Raw genomic sequence first — 16,941 nt, forward strand, 5'->3', positions numbered from 1 at the left:
CTGGGGGCAGAATCGAGATACCCATTAATGGAAAAACTGGCTCTTAGCTCGATCCATTCATCTTGAAAGCTCCGACCTTACTTCCAAGCGCACCCTATCCATGTGCTGACAGACCAGCCACTACGACAAGTCTTGTCCAAACCAGAGGCCTCGGGCAGATTATTGAAATGGGCTGTTGAACTCAGCCAATTCAAGATCACTTATCATCCAAGAACGGCCATAAAGGGACAGGCCCTGGCAGACTTCATCATGGAATGTACAGGAGCATCCAATGACGAGGTTATAACCCAAGCCTGCGAGTTGTGGAAACTTTACGACGATGGATCTTCTAACGAAAATGGATATGGGGCAGGAATCATATTAATCACTCCAATAGGGAAGTGATTTCACTCCGCCTTGAGGTTCAACTTCGAAGCATCTAATAATGAAGCTAAGTACGAGGCTTTGTTGGCAGGACTCCGGATAGCCAAGGAGCTCAAGGCCAAAGAAATACACTGCTACAGTGGCTCGCAGTTGGTGGTCAACCAAATCCTAGGGGAATATCAGGCCCGTGGCATAAGGATGGTCACATATTTAGAAAAAGCTAAAGCAGCACTCGAGCATTTCGAGTTCTATGCCATAGAGCAGGTTCCCCGAGAACAAAACTCAAATGCAGACGCCTTAGCCAGGCTCGCCATATCCAATGAAGTCGACACACTAAATGTAGTACCAATAGAATACCTGTCGACTCCCAGTATTAGCAAGCCTGGAGAGGAAGATGTATTCATGATTGACTCCGAGCCAACCTGGATGACCCCAATAGTTAATTACCTCGAAATTGACATTCTCCCAGCAGAACGGAACAAGGCTCGAAAACTGATGTATCAAATTCCGAGATACACAATTGTGGAAGGAAGGTTATATCGGAGAGGATATTCTATGCCATTACTCCGATGTGTGACTCCACCCGAGGTAAAGAAAATCCTAGAAGAAATTCATGATTGATTTTGTGGAGACCACACTGAGGGGCATAGCCTATCAAAGAAAATTATAAGACAAGCTGGCCCACTATCAAAGCAGATGCATTCGAGTATGTCAAGAAATGTGATAAATGCCAGCGATTCGCTACAATTTCGCGAGCTCCACCATCCGAGCTAACCATGATGACCACCCCACGACCATTTGCGGTGTGGGTAATCGATCTCATAGGTTCGTTGCCAACCGGCAAAGGTGGAGTAAAGTATGTTGTGGTCGCGGTCGATTATTTTACAAAATGGACCAAGGCCGAACCTCTGGCAACGATTACCTCGAAAAAAGTCCTGGACTTTGTTGTAAAAAACATCATCTATCGATACGGAATGCCAAGGAAAATAGTATCAGATAACGATACTCAATTTGACAGTGAATTATTTACCCATTTTGTGAAAAAAAAATGGAATAAGAAGAAGTTTTTCCTCCATTTCCCATCCTTAAGCAAACGCTCAAGTCGAAGCAGTAAATAAGACTCTCAAGAGTTATATGAAGTAGAAGTTAGAGGAAGCTAAGGGAAAATGGCCCGAGGAGTTACCCCAAGTTTTGTGGGCATATCGAACTATAGCTCGCACTTCAACAGGGCATACCCCTTTTTCCCTGGCATATGGGTGCGAGGCCATGTTACCAATCAAGGTCGAAATACCCACAATTCGTAGCCATGCTTATGACCAAGCCTCGAACCAATCCCAACTCAAAGAAGTCTGGACCTTATTGAAGAAAGGAGAGATGAAGCTCAGTTGAGAAATGCAGCATATCAGCAACAAGCTACCCAATATTATAATAAAAAGGTTCGAGAGAGGAAGTTCGGATTGAGAGACTTAGTGTTAAGGCGTGTGTTCCTAGCTACAAGGGACCCGACTGCTGGCGTACTTGGACATAATTGGGAAGGACCATACCAGATCGAGTCAATTATTCAACCTGGCGTCTATAAATTGGTGAGATTAAACGGAGAATTGGTACCACGAGATGGCGAGCATCTACGACCTTACTATCAATAGTGTAGGAATGATGTCTCATTGTAACCAAGCATGTTTTTACAAAAAATTTATTAATAAAATATTCGATCAAAAGTCATTCTCTGTCTTATATGTTGTGTTTTTTGCAAACTCTCATAAATTAATAACTTATGGTCATACTCATAGGATATTAAGGGGGGCATCAGTGGTATACTTACCATAAGTTTGAAAAAATAAGTAACCAGATTATTTAAAAGTGTCTGGATATAACCAGATGCGCGAGCTAAGATAATTTGGATATAACCATATTATTTAAAAATAAGTGTCTGAATATAACTAGATACGTGAGCTAAGATAATTTGGAAGTAACTAGATTATTTAAAAAAAGTGTTTGGATATAACCAGATACGCGAGCTAAGACAATCTGGACGTAACCAGATTATTTAAAAATGAGTGTCTGGACATAACCCGATACATGAGCTAATATGATCTAGACATAAATAGATTAAAAGTATTCAAGTGTATGGATTACAAACCAAACACAACCTAAATAGGTTTGGAACAAACCAGCTAAAATTGATCGACACAAGTGGGAAAAAGATAAACCTACTTCGAGCTAAGTCGATATCGAGGCTGGAGTATTTTGCAACAAAAAGTTTCAACCTCATAACCTCAAGGAAATACTCGAGGAAGAGGAAAAGTGACTATAAAAAGCAAGATATAACTAAACTTCCTAGCTTGCATCCCACTTAAGTAATTTCGAGTGCGTGGTAAAAGTAAGATCTGACCTTGACACAAAACGAGATCAGTTATGGATTCATCGAGCAAACTATGCATGAATGCATCGAAACTCGAGCTGAAATCCAACCAAAGTTTGTATGAATAAACAAACATAAAGGAAAAAATTTAATATAAGTTGCTCAAAATATTTCAACCTAGAAATGTGAAGTAAAAATATTAAAAGCCGAGCATAAAAATTAAGTATACCAAATGTAAAAGTTTGAACAAACAAAAAAGAACTCTTATACGAGCTGTAAATTGTTTTTGCCCCAGGGGAATAAAAAAGAAAGGACCTAACTATTACAAAAAAAAAATTAAATGGGACGCAGCCCATGATCTCGCCTCTAGGAAGCAGGAGCATCCCCCTCGACGACACTCGCCTCCTTCGCCTTCTCAGCCTCCTCCTCAGCTTCCTCCGCCTCCAGCCGAGCTTGCCACTTAGCCACGAGCTTGTCCTCTAGGGTGCCCAAGAAGCTCGTATCGATATTAGCATTGTTGGCCCAAATCCTGTACATGGCCATGTCAACGGCTCGATCCTTCCTCTCCTTGAACTCTTCAAGGAGGCGAGCCTTTTCACCCTCCATTATCTCGAAGGTGGCCCTTTTCTCCTCTTCGAGCTTGGCATTTATCTTTTCAAGCTCCTCAAACCTGGATCTCTTCTCCTTGAGCTCAACCTCCAGCTTTGACTTGGCAGCCTTAAACTCTTCAGCGAGCTTGAGCTGGAGATCCTTCGACTCCTGAGCGTAGGACATGCTCGCATGAACCTCATTGTTCAGCTTGTAATTTAGCTGAGCAACTGCAGCAAGATCCTAACACACAAACAAATCAAGTTAGAACATGTTTCAAGTAAAACTCAAATAAATAAAAAAGTAAGAAAAATTATCTACGAGATAAGCTCGGTACTCTTGTCATAGAGGACATTAGAGTCCCGAGCGTTGACCAGGAACTGCCATTGAGGAGCCCCAAGGTTGCTGAAGCTTTGGCCCACTCGAGACATGACATCCGAGGCAAGAGTGGCTCTATGAGTCCTGGCAGCATTGTCGATGCCATACTCTCTGGCATAAGTCGAAATCGACAGCAGGCTCTCCTGAGTTGGAACAAGCTTCTTCAGAGTTGGTACAGTCGTCTGGAGGGCTCGGGTAGCAGGAGGTATAGGAGGACCTGCTTCCACAGGAACCCCGAGCCGAGGATCCGAGATCACAACCTAGCTCGGGCCTTGAGGGCACGGGGGAGGAGGAGTCACCTTGGTCCTTTTAGGGACTTTGCAGGCCGACCAGTTTTTTGTGACGCTCTCAGGCGCTTCCTTTGCTTGGCCCCCGAACGGCTGTTGATCATGGTCTCGAGGTCAGAGTCCATAGTGCTTGCATAATCAAATCACATTAGAAAACGAGCTTAGAATGCTAAAGTAAATGTGAATCAAACAGTTAATGGAAACAAATAGACAAGTGACACGAAAACTAACTAGAACTCTCCCTCGAGCTCGTGCTCGGCGACCAGGTAATCCCCCTTTCTTCAAAGGAGGCTGGGGGAGTCCTTTCCCTATACGTGGAAGTCAACCTCGAAAGGTCCCTATAGTCATTTGTTCTGTATTGGACGGCTATCCCATCTCAAACTTCATTTAGACTATACATTGTTTTGTATTTCCCTAGCCAACTATCGAACCTATAGACCCTATCATCTACCCAAGACCATACATGGAAGTTATCCCTATAATCTGGGAATAGGATCAGGGTGTTGGGTCTATATTTTAGAAGGGAATGAGACCACAAGGCCGAGCTGAGGATGACTTTACCTCTGTCACTTGAGCTCGAAGCTTCATCGTTGGCATCATTCCCCGAACACGGACTCCGGTGACGACGGGCTGGGGATCGGGCCCTCGAGATCGTTGACCTCTGCCTCAAAGAAAGTTTGTCAGTAGGGAGTGGTACATGCTCCCACATCGTGTACTTTCGGTAGGTGGTGTCGTCCGTTGACTGGCCTTGCCCCAAAAGATCGCAGGCTCGAAGCTTATCTTCATGAAGAAGATAAGACAAGGAGAGCCTACCATATGGCAGCTGGAGTAGAACTTCCTTGTGCTCCTTCATTAAGTCCGTAGGAGTAGGATGGTGATAATTGGCTGAAGAATCAAATACATTAATTAGTTCGTGCCTAAACATTAGACGAGCATGTAAAGAAAGGGGGTCATATACTTACGAATTCGTCTGAACGAATAGAACTTTGAGGGAGCCAGGCCGTCTGTCCAAAAGAAGGCTAGCTTGAAGTTGGGGGGATGGTTCAACATATCCTAAAAAATCTTCTTCTCCTTGGGATAGCTCGACAAGTAATAGAAGCCATCTCCTCCCCAAGCTCGGGAGGGGTTGCTTTTCAGGCAGAAGAGATACAGGATCTCCCTTGGCGAAGGTCCTTCCCACTTCAGTTCGTGGTACAGCGACCTTAGGGCTGACAAGACCCTGTATGAATTGGTCTGGAGTTGGAAGGGCGCAAGCCCAACAAAATCCAGAAAGTCCTTAAAAATGGACTTCAAGGGTAGTAGAGCCTATGCCTTCATATGTTCGCAACTCCAGGCCGCGAGCTTCAGTTTATTGTTGGGGCGGCCATCTCCCAGGGCGTAGCAGCTTCGTTCATTGGAGGTAGGAGCTCGACACCTCAGCGAGCCTAACAATCCTAGGCCTTGACAAGCCAGGATGTCGGTGATTTTTCCTAAGGAAGAAACTGAGCTCCAATAATGCTCAGCCTCAAAAAATTCCTCCCTCGAGGTAGGAATGGCAACTAGCTGCGAGGTGGTCGGGCGATTTGATGTCTCCATCAGTGAGAAAAGGAGATCACCCGGCTTGAAGGCAACAATTACTTTGAACTTGGGGTCGAGAGGGACCAATCTAAGTTCGGGGTTTGGGTCTGGATTTATTGCGATTCGAAGTCTTTTCCTTTTCCTCTCCTCAACCTCGTTGATTTGACATCGAAAGTGAGCTCGAATATCTTCTTTCTCACACCTCACTTTGTGCTCCCGAATTAGCCGCTGATTTCGATTGAAGGGTGATTCAGGGCTTGGAGTCGTCAGAGAATAGGGAGTTGCGAGCACTGACCCCCACCGTTTTTCAAGATTTTGTGACATCTAGCAAGAAAGAAAAGGGTGAGGGTCAAGCACACAAGAAATGAAGAATAAAATTCTAGGTGATTCGAGCTCAAAGGCTCGAAATCACGGAATAAGCTCGATTGAGATCGAAATCTCAAAGGAATGGGATTAATTCGAAGGAGCCCCGAGCCATTGAAAGATTCAGGCTTTAAGCGTATATTTGACACAAAGGAGGGAAATTGGATTTGTTTTAAAGAATCCCGGATTTTCAGGGAAAAAGTTGAGGGTTACTCAAAAAGGTGATAATTTCAGGAAACATGCAATTTAAAACCCTAAGTCAGTACCCCATTTCTTTATCTACACAATAATTCACCCGTAGTCTAAAAAATAAAAATAAAAACATCTACATTTGCATCCTCTACGCTAAATCTGCGTTTGAAACCCATGATATCAGAAATTTTTTGAACCCAAAGTCTACACAATATTAGCTAAACAATGTGATTGAGGTTACTAATTGCTACGAATATTCTTATAAAACTAGTAAATATGCTTACGGTGCAACGAGAACATAGAAATGTAAAAGAAAAATATATATATAAACATATGGGATCAAGAACAGAAACTTACACACGGTGGCTTGCGGATACAGAGAGATTGATGACCGGAGGAGTGGTTGCAAGAACGATCTCACGAAGTTGAACAAGCCAAAGTTGTTTTGTTTTCTCGGTTTAGAGAACATGCAAAGAGGAAAAAGGGTTTTTTGGCTCTTGTTTTTTTTCTTTTTCTGAAACTAAAAGATGCAAAAATGGGATGAATTAGATGACACGGGCAAATTTATAAGCCCCAGGGAATGTCAAAGGTCTAGTTGATCTGGGCCATTGGCCAGATTCAGTATCTGATCTGTCTATCAGGTACAAACGTGGTAATGGAGGCATAAAGTTGGCAAGCGAATAGACGTGGGCATGGTACAAAAGAACTCAAGTACTCTGATTGAGCAACCCCTAGCTCACGCGTGTCCACTCTTGAGCACTTTAAACGGTACAATTGTAATGCCCTGGATAGCCAAGACCGCTACACTGTGTATTTATAAAGGTGCAGGACTTGCTAATCAAGTCATTTAGTTCAAAACATGTTGCTAAAACCATTAATGAGCTAGGGTTAAAATGTTTTGGTCTCAAAGGATACTTTTCATAAAATCAAATATTTTACACAAGGGATCCCAAAAGAAATAACGTTTAAAAAGTTAGTTTACAAAATTTCCAGAGTACAATCAACCATTGGCCACTCTAAGGGCAAAACAGACATTTATGGTTTGCCTATTCCTATCTCCCCCTCAACCGTGGCGGCTGAGTAGCTGATCTTGTATATTCTGCTCTCAGAGCTCTCCGAATCAGGGCTGATCAAGCTTGCCCTTGCCCTTACCTGCACAACGTAGCACCCGTGAGCCAAGGCCCAGTAAGAAAACATAACATTATATAACAAACAATGATAACAATTAAATAACCCCTTTAAGGATGTCCATACACTTAATATACTCCATTAATCACATAGCATGGAGATACAACCAAAGATTCAACCAATCAACACTCAGCTATTCAGCACGACAAATCCACCAATCATTAATAGCAATCAAGTCACATAATAATCAGGGTCGACACCTTAGGTCGTACCCTCTGTTTACCCCACTGATTCCGGCCCGCTTAAACCGAGCTTAGTGCATAATAAGTTGTCCTCAGCTACCAGTGGCTGAGCCGCGCCCTGTGCGCTAATGTAAACTTCGGCACTCTTAGGTCATTTTTTTACTATTTATATGGCATAATACCATCCTTCATAAAGCATACAAAACAGGGAACCCTTATTCCCATTATGAATCCATAACTGGGTGCAGTTTTCTTACCTTTAATTTCCAAGTGTACTGGTTACGTGAGATGCCTCTTGAACACGATCCGTTTCCCGAGCCCCTAGCTTATACCTAGTCACAACCAAGATAAGGGATACCATTAATAATTGTAAATGGGCTTCTAGATAAGGTTCTAGTCTACAGAATATCGAATTCCACCAAACACGGTAGTAGAATCGATCCCGAGCACCCTAGGTTAAATTCCCATGCTTAAAATCCCAAAATCCCCAAAATCCCAAATTCCCTTAAGGGCCACAGATCAAGCCTCCTATGCCACAACATGGCCCTCAAACAGAACCCATCCACACTCAGAACTAGATACGGGACACGGCCCTACAAGCCCCATGCTGCAGCCCGCCCTCCTTCGTTAGCACACTTTAGCTTCAGAGGGTCGCGGCTCACCAAGAACTATGCCGCGGCCCGCCCCCTTCGAACCCAAAAAAACCTCCATTTTTAACTCTCAAACCTCACTCAAAACCATTCAAAACCACCCCAATAATATACCACAATTATCACAAACCTCCCTGCATGATTTCAGAAGCACAAGCTAGCAGAAACCTAATCTAAAAACTCATCAATACACCTTTTCAATCTCTGAAACTCACACACTCAAGAACACTAAAACTAGTCATAAAAAATCAAAATTCAAACACTAAATCATGAATTGGAGCTTACCTTCTCTGTTGAACCAACTCTCTAAGGGATTCCTAAGCTAACTTCCAAGTTTCAGCTTCAATTCAATCCTTCAATATCAAAATCCATAAACACCTCAAAACCAGCCATAAACACAGAATTAATCACCATGCACAAAGCTTATGACTTACCTTAATCTTGGTTGAACCCCTTAGCTGAACACTAGATTAATCCTCCAAAACTCCAGCTCAATCTACTGAATTCCCAGCTGAATTCCTTAGGTTCTAGTGGTTTTCCTTGAGAAAGAAGAAAGGAGAAGGAGAGAGAGAAGGGAGAGTCGGTTCTTGATGTTTCCACTGTTTCCTAAGTTTTATCCATCTATCCTTAAGCAATTAAGTCAATTCCGAGGCTCGGGGTGCCGGAAACGTCCCCGAGGGCAAAATTGTAAAATTTTCCAGTATTCCCACCTAAGCTTCCTAACCTCGAATATATCTCCAATTATTTATTTCTATAACCCGATAACCTAAATAACCATCCAATACCTAAAATACCCCTTGACTTTCCCAAAGTCAAGTATTAAGCTCCGTTGTGACTTTCCCGCTAACTAGCTCCCTAGGATCGCCTCAAGTCGCATGCTGCAAATTTACCCACATAATAATGTGGTTCTCACAATTATAGCATATACTCACATTTACATTCATATAACCATACAAGCATGCTTATTATATAATCACGCGTCAAACTCAATAAATTCACACATAAACCAATTATGCCCTCCGGGCACACTAATCAAGGCCCTTAAGTCATATTAGTGATTTTGGGTCGTTACAACAGTATCCAAGGAAGACAGTTCAAAAGTTTCCTTCTCATAAGATTCGAACTGATACTTTTGAGGGGGCAAAATGTTACACCTAGATTTTGAGCATGAGGAATTATGATCCCAAAATCTAGGCTCGTTAGGTGTAAGCTCGAAACACGCACAGTCCTCATATGATCATCCAGTCAGACAGTTTCGCTGTAAATAACGATCTCGTGAGCTCGTGCAGTATATAGCCTTGAAGATGCTTCGAGCTTATGAGGTAAGCTCACAACAGCAAAGGGTTCAACACTTGTATATATTTCCTGATGTATCTCTTGCCCTCAGACAAGATGATCCAAGCTCGAGAGGCATAAGCTCGAATATGATGACTCCATCAATAACTTGTTGGGAGCAAAGGCGAAGCAAGAATGACGAGCTCGTGATTGAAAAATAATCTCAACGGCATAATAAACCCAATATCTAAGCTAGTCGGTTACGTGTGAATGTATTTATTGTTGTAAAATCCCTATGTTTAAGGGATATGATGTAATTAGTTATCCAATCCCACATTCTAAGGGATATTATCATACAAGTAAAAGATAATGCATTAGGTGACATTATATCATTTAATTCATAGAATATCTTCCCGAAATATGTGGGAAAGAATTATGGAACCTTCCCTATAAATAGAGAAGGAAACTCCATTTGTAAGGGGTGAAATATTGAGATTTGGAGAGAAAATTATGGGCAACTATTCTTTGAAAGTTTTCAGGAAACTCCAAAGAGCTAATAATATGGACTCGTGGACTATGTAGATTTTTAACTGCTGAACCACATAAAAAGATCCTGTTGTCATCTTCTTATTTCATTTTCTCAGATATATTCTTGTTTAATGGCTCTCATTTTTAAGTTGACGAAAAACGGCGTCAACACTTATGTCATTCTTTTATAATATATGATTATTTATTTATTTAAAATTTATATGACAATTAAAAATCATAATAAAAATAAATTAATACATTTTCTAAAAATAACTAAGTAAACGTACATTACAAGTTGCTTTTAACTAATATTTTTATATATATGAAATCAAATTTCGTTGCATTAAAAATATATCTCATCTACGTTTATAATTATTGGAGCAATATATAATTTAATTGATCATACTGTTATTAATTATTAAATATTTAAATATATTAAAAAAATCAAAATTAATGAAAATATATAAAATAAAGCGACGGCAAAGTTCATTACTATATATATACGTATATAAGAAAATTTTATAGTAGGGGCATATTTATCCCTATCGTTGGGAGTATTTTTGTTTTTGACATATGGAGAAATTACTATTTGGATTGTTTTTATGACGGTATATATTGTAGTTATAGCAAACATCCTATCATTTTTTTAGAAATTCAAAATAATTTATAGTATTAAATTAGGGTTCAATCCATTAGTTAGTTGTTAGTAGAGATAATTCAATAAATTAGACATAATGACTAAAAATCAAAAGACACTTTTGTACTTTGATCAAAATAAATAAAGAATGAGTCCGGTCACGTGGTTTGAAAATTAAGTTAAGGGAATTTTTCTGAATTTTTTGAAAATTGATGTGAAAAAAATTGTGTCATAATTGATGAGAGAAAAATGTTAATATTTCTAACATATGAGCATTATAACATTAACAATTCTGAAATCAATAACAATAAACCATGCTCATGTAATGTGCAAGATCAAACTTTATTTAGGGTATTGAATTGAATATATAGAGATAAAACATACCTGACATTGAGTCTCCAATGTTCATCTTTGAAACTCTCACGATCTACACAAAGATGATTAGAAAATAGCAATACAAGAGAGATCTTATGGAGAGCAACCCTTACCACAACCACATGCGTATCTTCACCCAACAACATATATGTTCTATATATATGTCTCGTATGCCTTCTTACCCTAAGGGGTATATTGGGCCTATTGGGCTTGTATAATTAGACATGGTGGACTATGGTTTAATGGGCCAACCTATAGTCTTTAGGGTGCTACCATGTGCATCAATTCCAATTAGATTAATATTAACCATCTCATTATGGTATTTAACTATTCGTAGGCACTCTAGAAAATGATTGTGATAATGGAATTATGTTTGTAATTATATTAGTCCATATAAAATTCTAACATTCTCCCACTTGGACAATTTAATCAAACCACCATAATCTTGTCTAACACATATATGACAATCAAATAAATCATACATAATATTATACCGATAGGATACAAATATTACATATGACTTGGCCCTATAGACATTTAAATATCATAACAACCATTAACTATCAAACCAAACATGCATGTGGTACATTAATTTGAGACTATGCACATTCATCTCCTTTTGTACCTGTCACTTCGATGAACAATAGTATATACATATATAAACATATATACATAACAACAACAATAAGAAGTGACTTCAATTATCATTATGCATGTTCAGAACAAAACACAAGCTATAAGCAATCCATACAAAATACTAGCATGTTCAATATATAAATAACAAAACTCCCACTGAGCTCAACAAGCTAGGCTCCTGACAATCCCATTCGGGCAACATGTTCTAAAAACACACATATAGGTAAGTCTTTCATTAGTGGGTCTGCTAACATGCTAGTGGTAGGCGTGTACTCAATAGAAATGAGGGACTCAGGGACTTTCTCTTTAACAAAATAATACTTTATATCAATATGCTTTGAGCGAGAAGTACTCCTAGTGTTCTTAGAGAAAGCTACTGTTGCGGAGTTGTCACAATACAATTTCAGCAGCCTCGAAATAAAGTCTACAACACTCAATGCAGAAATGAAATTCCGCAGCCATATTGCTTGACAAGTAGCCTCATAACACGCCATATATTCTGCCTCCATCGTAGAAGAAGTTGTGAGTGTCTGCTTGACACTTTTCCATGAAACAGCTCCTCCAGCCATCATATAAATGTAGCCTGAAGTGGACTTTTTATCATCCACGCATCCTGCATAATCGACATCACTGAACCCAACTATATCAAGAGTGTCAGCTCGTCGATAAGTCAACATATGATCCTTTGTACCCTGAAGATACCTCATGACTTTCTTAGCCGCTTTCCAATGGCTAAGACCAGGATCACTCAAGTATCTACCCAACACACTGACAACAAAAGCAATATCAGGGCGTGTGCATACTTGAGCATACATCAAGCTACCAACCAATGACGCATAAGGAATGACTTTCATTTCATCTCTCTCTTTATAATTTTGTGGACATTGGGCCTTTGAGAACTTATCACCCTTCACTATCGGTGCCTTCCCAAGAGAACATGCATGCATATTGAATCTTTTCAAGATCCAATCAATGTAAGTCTTCTGAGACAAACGAAGAATGCCATTAGCCCTATCTCAAAGAATCTGAATCCAAAGTACATAGGAAGCCTCACCAAGATCCTTCATATCAAAATGGCTAAACAAAAGTTGTTTTGTCTCAGTCAACAGATCAGAATTATTAGATGCAAGTAGGATGTCGTCAACATACAATACTAGAAAAATAAAGCTGCTCCCACTGACCTTCATGTATATACATTGATCTACTACATTCTCCTTGAAGCCATTTCCAGTGACAATCATATCGAACTTGAGATACCATTGCCTTGATGCTTGTTTAAGCCCATAGATAGACTTTTTGAGCTTGCAAACCATGTGTTCTTTGCCAGACTTCTCAAAACCAATAGGTTGAGTCATGTAAACATCTTCAAATAAATCTCCATTCAAGAAGGCAGTCCTCACATCCATTTGATTGAGTTCTAGATCAAAATGAGGAACTATAGCCATAATAATTCGCAACGAATCTTTGGTGGAAACAGGTGAAAAGGTTTCTTTGAAATCAATACCTTCTCTCTGGCTATAGCCTATAGCCACAAGCCTAGCCTTATACCTTTCCACTTTCCCATTCGAGTCACGTTTGATCTTATACACCCATTTGCATCCAATGGGTCTGCAACCTTTGGGTAATTCAACCAACTCCCAAACTTCATTTTGTGACATAGAATTCAACTCATCTTTCATTGCATCCATCCACAATATAGATTGAGGACTATTCATAGCTTCTTGATAGGGAACTGGCTCAAAAGTGTCTCCTACATCAAACTCATGTTCTTGTAAATAGACAAGGTAGTCATTAGGAATAGCAGACCTGCGGGTTCTCTGTGATCTTCTCACCATAGATTCATCATCCCCAATATCAAGATTTTCACCTTGTTCTTGATTTTGACGTTCATCATGAGTTTCTGCCGGAATCTGTTCAATCACAGGGTCATCAATAGGAGCGGAAGCGACAGGTACAGGGACAAAAATGCGTTCTTCCCTGAAAATAATTTCTCTTGACCCTTGACTTGAACCAAATTCATTCTCAAAATAGACAGCCCTATCTGATTCTATAACCCTGGTGGTGTGAGATGGGCAATAAAATCTGGAACCCCTTGATCCAATGGTGTAGACCACAAAATAGCCACTAATGGTCTTCGGATCAAGTTTCTTAGACTGTGGATTATAGGGCCTCACTTCTGCTTTGCAACCCCAAACATGAAAATGACGCAAGCTCGGTTTCTTACTTGACCATAGCTCATAAGGCGTCTTTGGGACAGACTTGCTGGGCACTTGATTCAAGATATAAGCTGCAGTCTTTAATGCCTCACCCCATAAAAACTCTGGCAAACTAGAATGAACCAACATACATCGCACCATGTCAAGAAGAGTGCGATTTCTCCTTTCAGCAATTCCATTCTGTTGGGGTGTTCCTGGCATTGTATATCTTGCATCAATGCCACATTCCTGTAAGTATCTAGCGAAACGCCCGGGGTTCCTTCCACTTTCATCATAACGTCCATAATACTCTCCACCTCTATCAGAATTAACTGCCTTGATCTTCTTCCCCTTTTGAAGCTCAACTTTCGTCGTGAAAATCTTAAACGCATCTAAAGATTCAGATTTTTCACGGATGAGCTCAACATGGCCATACCGGGAAAAGTCATCAATGAAGGTGATAAAGTATTTATAACCACCCATAGCAGGCGGAACAAAAGGCCCACAAATATCAGTATGGATCAACTCCAACAATCGTGTGCACCTATCTGTTTTACTTTTTCTAACTTTGGTCGTTAACTTTCCTTTAATACAATCAACACAGGCAGTAAAATCTGAAAAATCTATATCTTGAAGAACTCCATCTTTCACCAACCTTTGCATTCTATCTTTAGAGATATGGCCTAAACGTTTGTGCCACAACATAGAAGATTTTAAATCTAACCTTGCACGTTTAGAACCAACAACATTATTAAGAGAAGAAGTAGAAGAAATAGAAGCAACATCCTGCAAATCAAGTTTATATAAATTTCCACATAAAGTTCCATTTCTAACCAAAAGAGAGTCACGATACAAAGTGAGTTTTCCAGTTCCAAAAAGAAAACTATATCCAAGCCTATCCAAAATAGATACAGAAATCAAATTCCTCCTAAAAGAGGGTATTCAACTGCAATCTGACTGTCCCCAAAAATTCGATTTGGACTTTTGTATCGTCTCCCATGTACACATTCTGCTCCAGACTACTCGGTCTTCTTCGACTTGTCACTGCCTGCAAGGAATTCGTAACATGAATTGTGGCTCCAATATCTAACCACCAATAATTTGAGGGCACATCAATAATATTGGATTCTAAACAAACCATCACAAGACAATTACCTTTCTTCTCTAGGTGAGCTTTGAGCTTTCTACAATCAGCTTTCTTGTGCCCAAAATTCTGGCAAAAGTTGCACTTCCCTTTGAAAAACTCATTCTTATGACCATTAGAGGATGAGTTGGACTGTCCATTCCCTTTAGGACTAAGTGCCTTTTTCTTGGGAGGTTCTTGGTTACCAGAGTTATTGGAAGTGAACTTTCTTTTGTGAGGATTGTTTGGGTTCATCACCATGGAGATACTTCTTGCCCTACCTTTTCTCATGTCCTCCTCTTCCTTGGCAAGAATAACAGACATCTCCCCAACAGTCCATTAATCCTTCTGAGCATTGTAGCTTGATCTGATTGAATCAAACTGAGATGGAATGTTCTCCATCACCAACCACACCATGTAATCCTCACCAAGGTCCATATCCATGGCCTTAAGTTTATGATAGTGGCCCATGAGCTTGTCAATGTGAGCCATAATGTCACCTGAACCATCGTAAACAGTGTGATGCAGCATGTTCAAGTGTTCATTCTTCTCATTCTTTGAGAATTTCTTATACTTTTCCTTAATGGCAGTAAGAAAATCCTTTGCATTTTCAGACTTGGGAATACTATCACGAATGGATTCGTCCATGTGATATCTCATAAGCATCAAGCAACAACGATTGGAGTGTTCCCAGTCCTCGTAAGATTTCTTAACCTTCTCAGTAGCATCATCAGCAGGCTTAGATGGTTCATCAATTCTCAAGGCCAAGTCCATTTTCATGAAGGTCAAGTTCATCGTGATATTTTCAATCCACTGCTTGTGGTTGGTTGCATTCAGCGTCAAGACGGCAGGAGATCTAGGAATGCTTACAGCTGAATGAGAAACAAGAGCAATAACTATTAAATACATGTTATGATAAACCATGTCATTTGTGCTCTTTTCTCATCAATATATGATCGCAAAATAACAAATGATCATTATGTATGCTAGAGTTCTTAGACAAACATACAAAATAGAACTCATACACAGGTAAGAACAATCTATTAAACATTATAATCAAATACATTAATTTACTATCGAAAGGATAGATAAATTGTGATTCATAATGTTTAATAAATTTTCTTTACCATATTAAGCATCCTTACCAAGCAATTATTATCGATAGGATAATTAATTACTTATATAGATCTTAATGTAATTTTGGAGGAAAAAACACAAAAAATTTAAATAAATAATTATTTAAATGTTCCTCTTTACTAAACAATTTACATGCTTATTCTTACGACAGGAAAGAAAATAAACAATAATTGTTGACAATATATAATAAGATTTATGCCACAAAAGATTAAATATAAATACAATTATGAAACCAAATCTATGAATTAATCTTGTGCATAAACATATACAAATAGTAGGATATGAGAATAGGAGTGAAATGGTAAAAATTTGGCCAAAAAAGACCCATCACGCACCCCCACGCGCCCCAAAAAACTTCTTTTTTTTTTACCCCAAAAACGACATGTCGTTTTTCTAAAAACGACAGAACAAGTATGCTGAAAAACGACGTGTCATTTTTTTAATACCTATAAAACGACATGTCGTTTTTTGCCTGACAGAGGCAAAACGACGTGTCGTTTTTGTTGTCCCTGTCCTTGAAAATCAGATCTACGGGTTTGGTTTCAACCCGGTTTCGATCAAGCTGGTTCTTGGCCATTTTAGGCCGATTTCAAGCGCCTTTTGTGGGGGTTTTCATCCATTCATCGTCACCCATCACCCCATCTCTTCCTATTACTCATTTATTCCCAACAAAAGATGAAAAAACCCATAAATCTGAAATGGGTTTCTCCATTGTTAAGCTTTAAAACAAACTTGATATTTTCATAAATAAAATGCCAAAAACAAGTTGAAAACTGATATTCATTATCAAATCAAATTACCCAAAGTAACATAGCATTATTTCGAAATTAATACACCAAAAAATTAGATTTTGAAAAAATTGGGTATATATTAAAATTTCAAACCCTAAAATCAAGTGAACCTGTCTCTGATGCCAATTATTAAT

The sequence above is a fragment of the Humulus lupulus genome, chromosome 2, assembly GCF_963169125.1.
Source record: "Humulus lupulus chromosome 2, drHumLupu1.1, whole genome shotgun sequence".
NCBI lineage: Eukaryota > Viridiplantae > Streptophyta > Magnoliopsida > Rosales > Cannabaceae > Humulus > Humulus lupulus.